Source organism: Triticum aestivum, chromosome 3B (assembly GCF_018294505.1).
Source record: "Triticum aestivum cultivar Chinese Spring chromosome 3B, IWGSC CS RefSeq v2.1, whole genome shotgun sequence".
Taxonomy (NCBI): Eukaryota; Viridiplantae; Streptophyta; class Magnoliopsida; order Poales; family Poaceae; genus Triticum; species Triticum aestivum.
In genome coordinates this window covers 592945917-592962430 of record NC_057801.1, presented here as the reverse complement: position 1 = coordinate 592962430, position 16514 = coordinate 592945917, and positions in this window count along the sequence as shown.

Sequence of the window (16514 nt, the reverse complement as noted above, 5' to 3'; positions counted from 1 at the left end):
TCGAAAAAGAAAGTGGGAGAAAATTCAGAGACCTGCTGGGTCCACCTGAGGAGAGGAATATGTTGGGAGGAAGGAGATTCAAAGCACGGCAGCCGAGTGAACTAGTTTTTTTACGGACAAGTGAACTAGTTTACATACATAAGCAAATAGCCACTAAAAAAGCAATCAGGTTAATGGGTTCTTAAAAGAAATATTTCGGACAAAACAGATAATTACGACACATAGGCTAATGCATGAAACACTCAGATGATAAAGGTGCTTATAAACAGATAAAGTACAACATCTAGACCTTCCTGGCACGCTTGATCATGACGCTGCGGCTGTCCGTGTACTCGTCGGTTACGGGAAGCAGACACGCCCTCATGTCCAAGATCTGCCTGTACATGTCGTAGCATGCGTATGCGTCCTTGGCCGCGTAGGTTATGTAGGCTAGATTCAGAGGTACCTCCCACGTGTTCAGGTCGTCTTCTTTCATGTTGGCGTATCAGGGGTCGATGATGGTCTCAGCGAGGTCAACCACGGAGTCCTTCTCCTGCCCGTTGCTGATGATCTTGTATTGCTTCTGGATGTCGACAAGCTTGTTGCACCAGATGGCCGAATCGTCGCGTTCTTCCTTCTCTCCACCGTAGCGAAGGTGCAGTCGGCGCTGCCGATGAAACGGGCGAATGCTCCAGAACCTGGTGCAGCCATAGGACTGAGGCGAGGCAGAGCTTCACCGAGTCCGTATCGTTGGTGTACATCACATTCAACTTGGTGCAGCCATAGGACTGAACGGCGAACTAACTCCTTGCTGAAGTCCATATCCAGCAGGCTCACCCCTCGGATCGCCATTGGAGTCTCTTCGAGTGAACGAGTGTGTAGGCGGCGGCAGCAGTTCGTTTTTCAGCTCTTGGGGAACTGGATTCAACAGTAAGCTGAGTGTGTACAGGCGACAACAGTTACTACCCCTCCCTCGTCCGCTGCACGCCCGGCAGAAGATGCACCCTCGGCGCATTCAAACGCCTCCATTAAGAAACCTACTCCGGCCACACGTCGGTTCACGAGCGGGTCTGTATTGGTACTGTAATAACAGGAGTTAGTGGTCACTTTACTTAAATTTAATTAGCTTTAATAGAAATTTATACTTAAAACAAGCAATGCATTGGCTCGTTCTATCAGTGCCACGGGATCAACATGCACAACAATTAGAATTATTATTCTCAGGACGCACACGATCAGCACATTTGTCGCACTTTCACAAAGATAATACTACCAAGTTTGAACTGTTTGTTATGGTTGCTGTCCTCTGCATCATCATGCCGTGTTTCCCAGCTTGCAAGATTCAGAACCAACAAATAAGATCCAAATAATAAGTACAACAAAGATGCCTACACATCTCATTGATTCCCAGCTTGCAAGATTCAGAACCAACAAATAAGATCCAAATAATAAGTACAACAAAGATGCCTACACATCTCATTGATTCCCAGCTTGCAAGATTCAGAACCAACAAATAAGATTCAAATAATAAGTACAACAAAGATGCCTACACATCTCATTGATTCCCAGCTTGCAAGATTCAGAACCAACCCATTAGAGCCTTTTGATAAAGTGAATATCGGGATTAAATCCATCTTGGCTAGCCATGTCATACAATCGAAGAACTTGGCGAATGCTCTTGACCGTCACAACATCTGTAGTTGAGTATTCCCGTTTGCACAGCATGTTTGCACAGCACAAACAAGGAGACAGGAGAGCATGATTTCACTTTAATAGCGGCCTCCTTGAACTCAACCTCCAGCTCCACTAGGATGAGGTCTGCCTGGAGTTCCATGATTCAATTCATGCGCCTTTTTCTGCGGTTCACCTGAAATGAAGCAAAGATTGCATCATTCAGCTAGCAAGAAGTACTTGCTCTTGTGAGCTGGCAGGTTCTTCTTTAGTAGTTGCACTAAAATTGAGGAACATTAAGGTTGGCTGTCCGGCTCATGTAAGGTGCAACTATAATTTTCTTATCCTTTTGTGCAGTTCCACTAAAATAAAGTGCCATTGTGGTGACAGTGACGGCTCCATCTTGCAAAGGCTAATAAAATGTTGCACGAGATTACCAGCAGAACTTGACGGAGATTTTGGAAACTCCAATCACCATTTTGTGCAGTTCCACCAAAATTGAGAGATGTTGCCCACGTGACATTTTAGTTGAACTGCACAAGACACTCATTCCAAAAAAAGTGTTTTGTGCAGTTCACCAAAAGGTCACAATAGCAACAAGGTGAAATGGATATCCCTATCTGCACAAAATGATAGAAAGTAAACAGTTGCTGGTCAATAAGAATATACGAAACATATACAAAATGAAAAGAAGCATCTTAATTATGTTCATGGCAATCACGCAAGGACAGTAGAAATTTTAAAACGTCAGCAATGCTTCATGTTACCAGAAGCATTACGATCAACAATGAGATTCCTCAGATATGGGATTACTTTAATGGTGGCATTGCTTGTTTACCAGACACAGTAAATCAACAGCAGCTAAAGAGTTGGTTTAAGGGCATGGGACCGTGGGGACACCAGGACACTCAGCAGCGTAAAGGAGCAACTTACTTATCATACTGGGGAAAACAGCAGGAGTGCCATTTGTAACACAGTTTAATTGCATCTTATCACTGGAGGCATTAGATTAACAATAACACTGGTTAGACATGTCCCTAAGGTAACAGTGTGATCGCTTCATTTTACATGCGCCCTTACATTAACAACAGCAAAAGGTTGGTATAAGGACATGCGACAGTGGACGCATCAGCACAATGTACCTACAAGGAGGCATAAAGTGGTGATGCCGAGCTTGTTCACGCTATGTGAGGGCAGCAAACCTAATCCTGGAGACCTTTTACTATGTGAGGGCAGCAAATCTAATCCTGGAGACCTTTTACTATGTGAGGGCAGCAAATCTAATCCTGAGACCTTTTACTATGTGAGGGCAGCAAATCTAATCCTGAGACCTTTTACTATGTGAGGGCAGCAAATCTAATCCTGAGACCTTTTACTATGTGAGGGCAGCAAATCTAATCCTGAGACCTTTTACTATGTGAGGGCAGCAAATCTAATCCTGGAGACCTTTTACTATGTGATGGCAGCAAATCTAATCCTGGACATACTCTGTTGACTTGTCCACCAGCCGCCACTTTCTATCCTTTTTTCAACCAATAATAGATCTGTTCCTTATCCAGTTTGTACTGCGTTTTCCCATTATTTCCCTTTTCAACCAAGAGACCGGTTGGGTATCCGGTCTCTACTACTTTCACCATATTATTTCCTCTTTGAATCAAGTCCTAGATTCATGCTACAACTTTCCCCCCTTTCTTCGTTGTTTGAACAAAGCCCTAGATTCGAATGCATGAAGTAGCTTTACCTCTAATAATACTAAAAATTTAGGTGGCTTTGGAAGAGCTGATGGGAGTAGAAAAAGATGCACATGCAGACACGTGGGGAGCTGGGGCAGTAGAGCAAGGCCGCTTTCGAAGAACTTATACCTGAGGGTCGCCGGGATGTCGGCGGCGGCAGGTCGGATCTGCGGACAATACGGCAGGGAGGAAGAAGGGTCGGAGGACCTCCCGAGCCGGCGCTGTGTCGGAGAGAACGGCACGGGCAGAGGATCGGGCCCCTCCGGCAGCTGTGGGTTTCCTCCCTCGGCGGCGATGACCGCGTGAACGATGCACCTTTTAGTCCTCTACACACACCGGCCGAAGGGATCCGGCCGGATCTGTGACCAGCGGTGAGCAGAGAGAAAATGTCGCTACCGCTGTCTTGTTTATATCTGGAGAGGATGAGAGAATGAAGAGAGCAACCCTAGTAAAGCAAGCGCTCAGGCCCCTGCGTCCATATATAGTGGAGTGATTATCTTTTTTCTCTCCACAACAAGCGTTTCAATTTGTGTACGTGGCATTAAAGAAAAGAAACTCTCTATTTAAGGTGACTACTCTACGACTCCTACTTACTACTACAGTATTGTTCACTTGTGCTCCCCGCCCCTCCATTCATTGAACAACCCCACGGGTGAATAAACATACAGTAAGTACTGTATTTATATAGAACGAACAAGCTCGAACTATTTTCGCGTAGTTAAAAGTTGAGGGCGGGGCTTTTCCCGGGCAGTACGCGCGGCAGTTTTCGGGTAGGCGGTTTGACAGAGAGGCGAGGAGGGTGAGCGAGTGGGGCTGTGCGATTTGACGGCGCGTTACTGCTGGAAAGACTTGTGATATGACCACTCACTATAGTCATGAATTACTGGCGCTCCGACCGGGGTGATGCCCCCTTCCGTTCCGCGCTCTAATCTGGTGCATGACACGTCGACCCGGATGCTGGCTCTCCCACATGTCGGAGTAGTAAGAAGGAGCAAAGAATGATGCGGTATATACTAGTACTATACTACTCCCTCCGTTCCTAAATATAAGTCTTTGCAGAGATTTCACTATGGACCACATACGGAGAAAAATGAGTGAATCTACACATAAAATGCATCTATATACATCCGTATGTGGTCCACAGTGAAATATCTACGAAGACTTATATTTAGGAACGGAGGGAGTACTACTCAGGTCGGAGGAGTGCGAACCACGGCAGCCCAGTGAACCAGCCGTGTGAACCACGGTAGCCCAGTGAACCAGCAGTAGAAAACAATGTGGTGATATGGCCATAAAAACAATGTGCTACGGTCCACACAGTAGCATGTACAGTAACACTCCTCTTTCTTTGGATCCCTGAGTTAGAGCTAGTTTGGGTTGAAATAGCCTCAAATTATCGAAACAAGAGGGGTTAGTTTGAGCTAGTTTGCTCTAACCCAGCTAAAAAAACTAGCCCGGTGGAGAGGTTCTAATTGGGTTAGTTATCCTCGGGCCCACTAAAAGAGAACTAAAAAATATCACCTGCCCGTACCAGATCGCTCCCCTAAAAAAATCTCACCTGCCCGCACCAGATCGCTCCCCCCCTCGCACGACTCCTCTCTGTTCCCCATAGGTCCGCCCGCCCAAGCGCCGCTCGCCCTCTCTCTCCTCCGGCCGCCCTCTCCTTCCGGCCTCCGCCGCCCTACTCCGGCCGCCCTCTCCCTCCGACCTTCGAAGGTCGCCCCGCTCCCCCTTCACCAGTCGTTTTTCTCCCTCTGTCGTGCGCGGCGGCGGCGCATCTACCAGGGAGGTCGCGAGAGGGGTGAGTTTGTTCGTTCCTTCTCTGTCTCACGGCCATATCATTGATCTTGCTTGCTCTAGCGCTAATTCTGATTTGGAAAAGTAGATCCTGATCAAACTTGCTATAGATTTGCGGTGCACGCATGGAATTGTTTGATGCTGCTTGAGGAGGTAATAAATCTTTCTAGAGGCCCAAAGATTCAGGTCACCTTTCTAGGTATTTCAATTTCAGGCTTGCATTATTTGTAGAGGCCCAAAGATTCAGTTCACCTTTCTAGGTATTTCAATTTCAGGCTTGCATTGTTTCTAGAGGCCCAAAGATTCAGTTCACCTTTCTAGGTATTTGAGTTTCAGGCTTGCATTATTTCTAGAGGCCCAAAGATTCAGTTCACCTTTCTAGGTATTTCAGTTTCAGGCTTGCATTATTTCTAGAGGCCCAAAGATTCAGTTCACCTTTCTAGGTATTTCAGTTTCAGGCTTGCATTATTTCTAGAGGCCCAAAGATTCAGTTCACCTTTCTAGGTATTTAAGTTTCAGGCTTGCATTATTTCTAGAGGCCCAAAGATTCAGTTCACCTTTCTAGGTATTTCAGTTTCAGGCTTGCATTATTTCTAGAGGCCCAAAGATTCAGTTCACCTTTCTAGGTATTTTAGTTACAGGCTTGCATTATTTCTAGAGGCCCAAAGATTAAGTTCCCAGTCGGCGGCAAGCGGCCCTGCTACCCATGCCGGTGTCGACCTCAACTCGCAAGGGCCGGCGTCGGAGGGGTTCCCGGGGCTTGGGCTCTACAGAGCCTTCCTCCAGAGCGACGATGGCGAGCTCCTCCCTCGGTGCGTGAGGGGCTCCGGGCTCCCTCCCTATCGTGAACGACTTCCGTGATGAGTTAGCTCATTCTTTGTTTCATGAAGTGTTTTTTTATTTTGTGAAGCTTGATTGACGACTTGTATGTTTAAGTGGGATATCTCATTTGTATGGACAAAGTAAAAATTATCATGTTTTGCATGCTTGATTTGTATAGATGGTTCGTTTATGTCAATTGTGAGCGGGAGGAGGCCACAGAAGAGCCGGCCACACCAAGAGGGTGCTTGGATCCAAGGGACTTATTTTAGTCTGACTAAAAATAGGGTCCAAAGTAGTCAAATGATTGAGATAGAGCATTTATTGTCAATCTAACCCTGCCATCCATACACCTCTTTGGTTTAGAGTTAGTTCAGGGTTAGAATCTAACTCTAACCTCTAACTGAGTTAGAGTTCTCCTCGTCTCGGTTCATCGCCATCATACTTTCCCCATTCCTGTGTTTTCAGTATCCTGCGAATCAAAGAGGCCCTTTTTTTCGGGAAAAATCAAAGAGGCCCTTAGACTGGTTTAGGTCCGGTCATTTTTTATAAACGTGTTATGTCCAAAATTTAATGAACGTGCTCCGGTTTCCACGAAAATAATCCGGTTTCATGTAGTAATTCATTGATTTATTTATTCTTCTGCGGGGGGTTTGCATGTAATTCGTGAGGTCTGAAATGTAAAGTACCCCGGCATATGCTCCGAGTCGTGCATGCACTACGACCCAGATGCTCTATGTCCCACATGTCGGCGAATGGGAGCACGTGGAAATAGCCTAGGAGTACATATAGGAGGATAAATGCGTGAAAAAATATGTACTGTGAAGCGTAGCCGCGGTTCGAAAAGGAGACCTAAAGTGATGACAGCTATAGGTCGCACGCACCCAACTAGTGGTACTAGACATACGACTAATTTTTCCCTCAAAAAAAAGAGGCACGAGTGCTCAGTACTCCTATTCTATAAACACGAGTCCCATCTGACAACAGCGTCCGTGCTACAGCTAGCTCTCCTCCCTCGTTTCTCTCTTCTAATTCTAAACTCGGCCGACGCCCGGTGGGTGGGGTGGGTTTGCTCAACTGCGGCCCCACCTCACAGTGAAAACGTTACGACTGGAATAAAAAATGCCATATACTCCCTCCGTTCATAAATATAAGCCTTTTTAGATACTAGTTCAAATGGAATACAACATACAGATGTATGAAGACATAGTTTAGAGTGTAGATTCACTCATTTTGCTCCGTATGTAGTAGTCACTTGCTGGAATCTTTAGAAAGACTTATATTTGGGAACGGAGGGAGTACTATACTAATAAAACATTAAGGCCACGAGGCGATGCAGTGCTGGTTACAGGAGGCAAGAAGAAGAGATGCATCCATCGACGACGTCCACCTCCTCGACTCAGGGCGCCGGCCCACCGAACGGCGCCTAAGTAGCAGCGGCTTTCGTGGCCAGGTCGACGTGCTTCTGAACAATGGCGTCCAAAGATTCCAGCCGCTGGAAGAAGGCCAACGTCTTTCTGTCCTCGCTTGCCTTGTAGTGGCCTATGTAGACGATTTCCTCGTAGACGTGGATGTGCAGGTCGACGGTTTCTTGCATGGCGAGGCGCTGCGCGGCGAGCGCGGCCTCGAGGTGCACATTCTTCGTCGCGACCTCCGGCACCTGCAGGGCCACCAGGGCTTGAAAGAGTTCGTCACCATGTAGGCCGATGAGGGTGGCAGGCAATGAGGAGCCTGGGCGCGCGGGCTGGAGCAGTACGGCAAGGTCGTCCGCGCGCTTCTTGACGGCGGTGAACTTGCGGATGGAGTTGACCATCATGTCGTCCATGCGAGAGGCGAAGCCGGCGTCGGCGAGGGCTACGATGCCTGCGGTCGCCAGCACCGTCTGGAAACGCTGCACGGTGCGGGGCCGCAGGCCGGCGCCTTGGATGATTTGGCACAGCCGACTGCCGCTCGCGTCCATCGCCTCCATAGGTGCTTGTGGCTTCTGGTCACTTGGTCTTGGATTGGAGTGAGCAGTGTTGCGCAGAGACTTGGGAGTAGATGGATTGGAGTGGTGGGGCGCCTTTATTATATGAGAGTCCAAACTCTGTTGCATTCACATCGTGCTGGCTCTAGTCTGCTTCTCCAATTAATTCCCTCTGCATGTAATTGAGGATGCATCATTGACCGTTCAACGTCTCGGGAACCGCTACCCTCTTCCTCCTTGGCATTCAAGCACCTATGGACCCGTCGACGACGAGGTGCCTATGGTGACTTCGTAAATTTCAAGATGATAGTGCCGTGCGTGTGTGCGTTCATAGGGGTGAGTGTATGCGCGTGTATATGAGCGCTTGCGTCTGTACTGTGTCAAAAAAAAACGTAAATGCGTGTCAAAAAGAGACTAGTCAGTATACTCAATATTGTGCACCTCGGAGAGGAAAACGATAGAACTAGTACGTATTTATTTACGGTGCAGATTCACTCATTTTGCTCCATATGTACTCCGTCTCAGTGTAGTCTAGTCACTTGTTGAAATCTCTAGAAGGGCAAATACTCCTTTCTGGTTTACAGGGCTATACTAGCAAGTAGTTGTACGTACTAGTACAATAGTGGGCTCACATAGCAATTTTGTCTCATGCAAGAGCCTGGCTATATGCGTGCTCCAATGTTCGCAACTGCAACGTTCGGTTTGCGCTTGGCTCTTCGCCTCTTCGAGAAGACGAACAATGATGTTACTACTACTGCTTCTACAGTGTCGAATCCACTGCTGCATGTCCGTCCACCGCGAGCGGGACGGATAGCTTGTTGTAGAAGTACTACTAAGCAAAAGCATGTCCTCGTTTGCGAGCAATAGCACGCATGGGCGAGGGAGAAGGCGTGTAGTAAAATCAAGCTTCTCCTCGTTCTACGAGTTGATGCGACACATCATAGCACTGGCCCCACATGCTTGCCTCTAAACTTGGCTGAAAGACCCGCAGTGTACAATATATTTGCTGCAACCTCTAACATTTACCCACCACAAATTAAAATATATGTGGTTGTATGCATCGTTCTGATGCAGAGGCCGGGGAGTCCCCCGTTTTCAAATAAAACAAATTAAAATATATATTCCTGTCTTGACCAGATGAGCATGCAAACTACAATCACCAGGGTGACAGGTAGGGCCAGAAGACTATTTTAGTTTTAAAAAAACTTCGAGACGGCCACATAGCATGGAGCCGACCCCAACGATTTTAAGCTTACAGGCACGGTACACGCTATCTAGACTACTCTACACATGAAACTGCCACACGAGCGTCCGGGCTGCGCTTGGCTCTTCGCCTCTTCGGGAAGTCGAACAATGATGGTGTACTACTGCACTGGAGGAGTACTACAGTACGCTTCTGGCCATCTGACACCGATTGAACTGCTGCATGTCCACCGCGTGCGAGAGGGAGAGCGTGTAGTGAAAGCTTCTCCTAGTCTTGCCAGCCACCACGCTCATGGGCGAGGGAGGGACGCTCCTGTCTTTGCGCGTATGACAGGTGGGCCCGACAGGTGTGTGGCCAACCTGTCATACAGCCAAAGGCAGGTGCAGTTAAGTCCGCAAGGGAGAGGATAATCAAACTTCTCGTTGATGTACGAGTTGACGCGACACATCAAAGCACTGCACTCGATATATTTCAATAATTTAGGGTTACCGATGCATTAATTACAACACATGCATGCCGTGACTCTCCTTTTGATACTTGCATGTGTTGATTTAATGCACCTTGAAGTAGTACTCCCTCCGATTCCTTTTACTTTGCGTATAACTTTTTCTTGTTTTTCTCAGATTAGTCTGCACGTCTGCGTTGGTTTCCATCTGTGCCCTCGCTCGATTAGTTATGCCCCCATTAATCGCGCCAGTTTCCAAAGAAGAAAATGGCTACAGGCAAACGCGTGCAGCGCCGGATGCGGCTTGACCGCCTGGGGAAGCCAACTCAAGCGAAAAGGAAGGAGGACCAGCCAACCATTGCATGCGCATTTACTGTTGATATTTATGCAGCTTACTCATGCGCAGGGGAAAATTTGTCCAGAAAACTCAAACTACTGCCTTCCTTGGTATGTGGGAGGACAGTTATGCGCAGAGTATAAAACATGTGACGGTAAAGCTTTGTAATGCCCTGGCCCAAGCGAGAGATGGTTGTGCATGAGGAGGGCGAGATCATGCAGACGGAACAGGAACCGACGAGGGAGCTCACTAAGGTCTCGATGGACCTCACCGTGCTCCACCACCCCTTGTGCCTCCGCCCCTTGACGCCTCCAGTGTATGAGGTTTGAATACACCTCGTCCATTCGGCTGATTGAGCAAGGTGCAGGTTTCTTGATTGATGTGATGTTCGATTGATTTCTGCAGTGCAAGGGAGGGCACCTGGCCTGCCCAGACTGCCGTGTCGAGCACCCCGGGAACCAGCGGCAGTGCCAGAAGTGCGAGCGCGGTGGTGGCTTCGACGTGCTGAACACGGTGGTGGACGCCGTTGTTTCATCGCTGAGGGTGGAGTGCCCGCACGAAGGATGTGGTCTCTACGTCACTTACCACAAGCTCGTCGATCACCAGAGCATGTGTCCGCTCGCGCCCTGCAAATGCCCCGTGCCCGTCTATGGCTACGAAGGCCCGCCGCCGGTGCTCTACCACCACATCAGCAACGCGCATCCCATGCTCGTGCACAGGATCCAGTACGGCAAGGTGCTCCAGCTGCAAGTGCCACTGTCGGAGCCACGACTCTTGCTGTTAGCGGAGGAGGACCGCCGCGTGTTTTTCTTGGTCGGCGGGGTGCTTGACATCGGCGCGCCTATCGCCGTGTCGGTCGTCTGCATCAGAGCGGGAGCATCCCCACTGCCGCACTATTGGGCCAAGCTATGGGCGAACGGCCCACCAGGGAAGCCCAAAGGCACGACTGACGCCATCGAGGTGGAAATGGAGGTGACAAGCAGCAAGGATCCCGGCGACGTCGACGTGCAGGAGCTGACCTTCTTGACAGTTCCGCCCAAGCTGCTGGCCGAGGCTAAGCTTGTGCCCCTCCACATTCAGATTGACAAGCTCACGTCCTAAATGTTTCGACAGTGCCTTATGTTTATCTTAGTAATATGCTAATATAGGGATTACCTTGGTCTACTTTAGCTTAAGAAATGGTGGGTTTTGGTGGCGATGCAGCAATTACTTCGACATTAGATCAGTAATTTCCAACAGTCAAACGGATATTTTGTGTCTGTTGGATATAAAGTTCCTTTGGGTAAGAAGTACTACTTGTCATAAAAATGGATAAAAGGAGATGTATGTAGACGTATTTTAGGTCTAGATGCGTCCCTTTTTATCCATTTTGATGACAAGCACTCCCTCCGTTCCACAATACATGCCATCCATTTGTCAAAATATAGATGTATCTAGACATGTTTTAGTATATAGGTACATCCATGATAGAGCCAATCGGATGGTTGAGAACACTACAATTCGTAGCTACAGATGCGTGTGTGACTCCCAGATGCAGAGGCCGGGGGTCATCATCCTCCTTTTCAAGAAAAAACAGACGCGTGTGTGAGAGGACGAGTGCGTGCGTGCACCTCTTCTCTTCTTGTATAATGTAATACTAAACTCAGAGTACAAGTTTTTGTGGGTGGCACGATGGTGCGTGCAAGAAGTCCCGAGAGATAGGTTTAATGCGTCTGAAAAAAGGACTAGCCTAGAGCTCGCCACGATGGGTATTTATAAATTTTGAGCTTGCGTCTCGTCACATTCCAAATTACTCCACGCTATATTGCAGACTTGTTCACACCGATCACAACCTAAACGGTTTCCCACTTAGGAGTGTATTAGTACCACGCTATATTGAATTCCAAACCTGTTCACACCGATCACAACCTAAATGGTTTCCCACTTACTACCTCCGTCCTGGTTTATTGGTCCTCATTGTAATCTATGCCAAATTTTGACCATAAATTTAACTAACAAAATGCTCATGCATGTCACAAAAAATTATATACTTGAAAACTATGTTCGAATATGAACCCAGCACTATAATTTTTGTTAACATGCACTAACATTTTGTCAGCTAAATCTTTGGTCAAAATTTAGCACAAACTACATAGGGGACTAATAAACCAGGACGGAGGTAGTAGGAGCGTATTAGTACTCGGTTATAAATACTAGTATGCCAATATGACTGCACATTCCTCCTCAACTCCTCATCCACAAAAACAAACAAGTCATTCAGCATCCTTCCCTTGCGTCTTCCATGGCCAGCGTGAGTTCTGGGTCGAGAGATTGCCACCAGGGAGAGGTGAGCATGGAAGCGGAAGCACGAGAGATGTCCCGCCTCACTGCAAGACCAGCCGACATGTCCCGCCACGTGGAAGTAGCAGCATAGAGGTCCTGCCGTGCCGCTGAAGCGGCACGGAGGTCCCGCCGCGCCGTCGATGCAGCAGACTGATCCGGCCGCACCGTGGAAGCAGCAGAGATGTCCCGCCGTGCCACAAATGCAGCAGAGATGTCCCGCCGCACCGCGGCGGCCTAGGAAAACTTCTCGCGGGTAGGCCACTACTGTTACAGGCGCATGCATGCGATCGGCCATAGCCAGATGGATCAGATCTCCGGCTTGGCAAGGTTGCAGGACAACGTGAAAGCCTTGTTTGAACAGGCTACCGGCGTCATCCCGCAACTAAGGGAGGGCAATGAGAGGCTCTGGGCCGAGCGCGACCTGCTGAGGGAGAAGATCGTCTGAAGTGCAGACCAGCAGGAGGAGACCAGTGCCTTGTTGAAGAGGACCGGCGTCATCGTCAAGAAACTTATGGACGAGAATGACATGCTCCGCAACGAGCGCCAAAGGCTAGTGGAGGAATCCATGGATGTTCTCAAGTAGCGTCTTGAGGACACGAAAGAGCTCATCGCCGCTTGCCACGGAGACTAGTTCCCGCGGCCTGCAGCAACGCATCAAGAAAGTAGAGATCAGCGGACCAGATCCTTGTCTTCCTTCTTCTTTTGCCCTTGTGTATTTCGGGCGTAGCCGCATGTGGCTTTTTTAATTATCTTTCTAATTATGTAAGACAATTAATCGTCTTTATCTTTCTGTGGAAGATCAATGTTGCGAGGCTGGAATGAAGAAAACTCTTGTTGTGGCGACCCTAGCGTTGTTGTTCTTCTAGTTGCTGTTGGGCTTCCTTCAGTTTCCTGGTTTCTTTTGATGTAATAATCGGTTTAGGATGTGGATTGTGTCGTCGGTTGTGAAATGTTGAGTTCTAGCGCGGATGTTTGGCCTTTGTTGGCCTCTTGGGATGTTGCGATTTCAATCTGGTACTCCCTCCATCTCATAATGTAAATCAGAAGGGGCAAGCCCTTCTTTGGTCAAAAAAAATCGTCCTTATATATTCAGCAATCTTGCTATAAGTCGCAGTAGATGCTATATAGGTCCGTCGGGTCTTACATCAAGACCCGTGCTTTCAGATTTTCTTTTTTCTCTCTTAAATATCAGTCGAGTGAGACATAGCCACGCCATTAAACAGAGGCTTGGGTGCCATTAATGGAGACCTTGGGAGAGAGGTGGACGGCAGATGGAGGTCAAAGGGCTCTCCTCCTGATAAGAACGCGCAAGGGTCTGATCGCACGCCTCTCATACTCAAATAGCTACCCTACACGGCGCCTCCTAGCTAATAAAAAATGGGGACGCGTGGCGGCACGTAAATGGTACTAGTAAGTAGAACGCCCACGGTTTCAATAATACTTGTGTTTCCGATTGTAACGTGACAGCACTTGTTCCAAAATGACTTTGTTGATTGTTAATGTGTGCGCCTTCGCAAATCGGACTGCAAATTTACCACAGCATATTGGTGCCATGTCATGGCACCAAGCCAAGTTTCATTATTTTTATGTGTGTTTTGGATTTACAGGAATTAAAAAACTAAGTTTCTCAATGTTTCCAACCCAGCCACGATGCCCAGAATTTTGAATTTCATTCCCATTTCTTGCATGGAACCTAGAAATTTACCCGAGGACACACATGTGATTTTTCAACCAACTTTGGTGCACTGGAAAATGTGCTTGTATTTCAAATTTGAATTATGCACACAAAGGTGACACCTTCCCTCCCAGAACAACGAGCCTTCTTGAGAGAAGCTCCGATTTGGAAGAAGCTTATACCCAAATTTGTTCATATTCGGCCAATTTTTTTACCACGGCATGGTACTACCATGACATGACACCATGCCAAGTTTCATGATTTTAAAACCAAGTTTCTCAATGTTCTCGACCGAGCCACGATGCCCAGATGTTTGAATCTTATTCTCATTTTTTGCATGGGAGTAGATTCACCCGAGGACACAAATGTGATTTTTCAACCAACTTTCGTGCACGGGAGCATGTGCTTGTAGTTCAAATTTGAATTATGCACATTAAATGACCAAAAACTCAATTAATGTGTAAATAAGGCCAAACGAAGCCGGAATAATTCCAAAATTTAACAGGGCACTCATGTAGTTCTATGTTGCCTTTGTAAATAAACTCAAGGGGGACAACGTATATCATTTCGCACTCAAAGGTGACATGTTCCCTCTCAGAACCACAAGCCTTCTTGAGAGAAGCTTCAGTTTGCAAGAAGCTTATACCAAAATATGTTCCTATTCGGCCATTTTTTTACCACAACATGGTAGTACCATGACATGACATCCATGCCAAGTTTCATGATTTTCAGACATGTTTTGGATTTACAAGAATTTTAAAACCAAGTTTCTCAATGTTCTCGGCCAAGCCACGATGCCCAGATGTTTTAATTTTATTCTCATTTCTTGCATGGGACCTAGAAATTCACCCGAGGACACAAATGTGATTTTTCAACCAACTTTGGTGCACGAGAGCATGTGCTTGTAGTTCAAATTTGACTTATGCACATTACCAGAAACTCAATTAATGTATAAAAAACGACAAATGAACCCGGAATGATTCCAAAATTTAACATGGCACTAATGTAGTTCTATGTTGCCTTTGTTAAGAAACTCAAGGGCGGGGGGCAGCCTATATCATTTCACACTCAAAGGTGACACGTTCCCTCTTAGAACCACGAGCTTCCAAATTGGCCCAATTTTTTACCACAACATGTTAGTGCCATGACATGACACCATGCCAAGTTTCATGATTTTCAGCCGATTACATGAATTTAAAATCTAAGTTTCTCGATGTTCTCGGCAGAGTCATGACGCCTAGATGTTTGAATTTCATTCTCATTTCTTCCATGGGACCTAGAAATTCAACCAAGGACACACATGTGATTTTTCAACCCACTTTGGTGCACAGGAGCATGTGCATGCAATTCATGTTTAGATTATGCACATTAAAAGTCCAGAAACTCAATTAATGTATAAAAAGGCCAAATGAACCCGAAATAATTCCAAAATTTAACATGGCACTCATATAGTTCTATGTTGCCTCTGTAAATAAAATCAGGGTGGGCAGCGTATATCGTTTCGCACACAAAGGTGACACGTCCCCTCTCGGAACCACGAGGCTTGTTGAGAGAATCTCCAGTTTTGCAAGAGGCTTATACCAAAACTTGTCCCAATTCAGCCAAAAATTATACGTATGAAAACATGGTTTAGATTATCCCGAACATCTCGCTACCTAGACCAATAATGTACTATGATTTGAATTCAACATAAAATGGATACAGATATTTGAATTGGAGAGCGTATGGTACATGTAGTTCATAGTGAAATATGATTACTGCTATATGCATGTCTTTTTGTTATCAAGATAATATTTAAATTATTGTATAACTTGACAACAATCGTATTCAAATAAGGAAAATTGATTCAAATTTAGTCCATATGGTAGACGACAATATATATGTTCACATGGTGGAGTAAAATGTTCATATATGATGGAAGATCAAAATGTACGACTACATCAATTATAAACCGCAAGGTCGCCTAATGATATATTCGAATTCAACATAACATGGATTCAAAAATTGAAATTCGAGATCATGGCATCTGTAATCATATAAAAATGGACATTACTCTTTCTTTGGTGGGAATTGATTTGTTTTTTGTTGTTGTTGAGGGAAGTGCGAATCGATTTGGTACTGTGCAGGGTAATCTTGTTCTCCCAAAAATTTTTACATTTTTCTTGTAGTTTTTTCAATGGCATCTATAGCAATATAGTAAAAGGGGACATGACTCTCTTGTGTCTTGTATGATTTTTTTTACATGTTAAGTTTGTTCTGCCGAAAAAGGAATCCGCACCTTGTTATCCCAAGATTTTCAAGCTCGAGTATCTTTTGTCTCACCTGCTTTGAAACTCCCGCTTCTTCAACCCGCGGCGCGTCTTGTTATCCCAAAATTTGGACGCGCGCGAGAACTCCCTCCTCATCCGAAATCGCTCCCGCAGCCCAGACACGCGAAATCCCACTTCTACTCCTCAGCCGGAAATGAAGCTCCACGTCGCGGTGTCAAAACCGGTGGGGGAACGCTGGTAACTTACCCTACATTTAGGACAAGCGCGTCCCTAAGCTTGGCTCCCCCTCCCCCTTC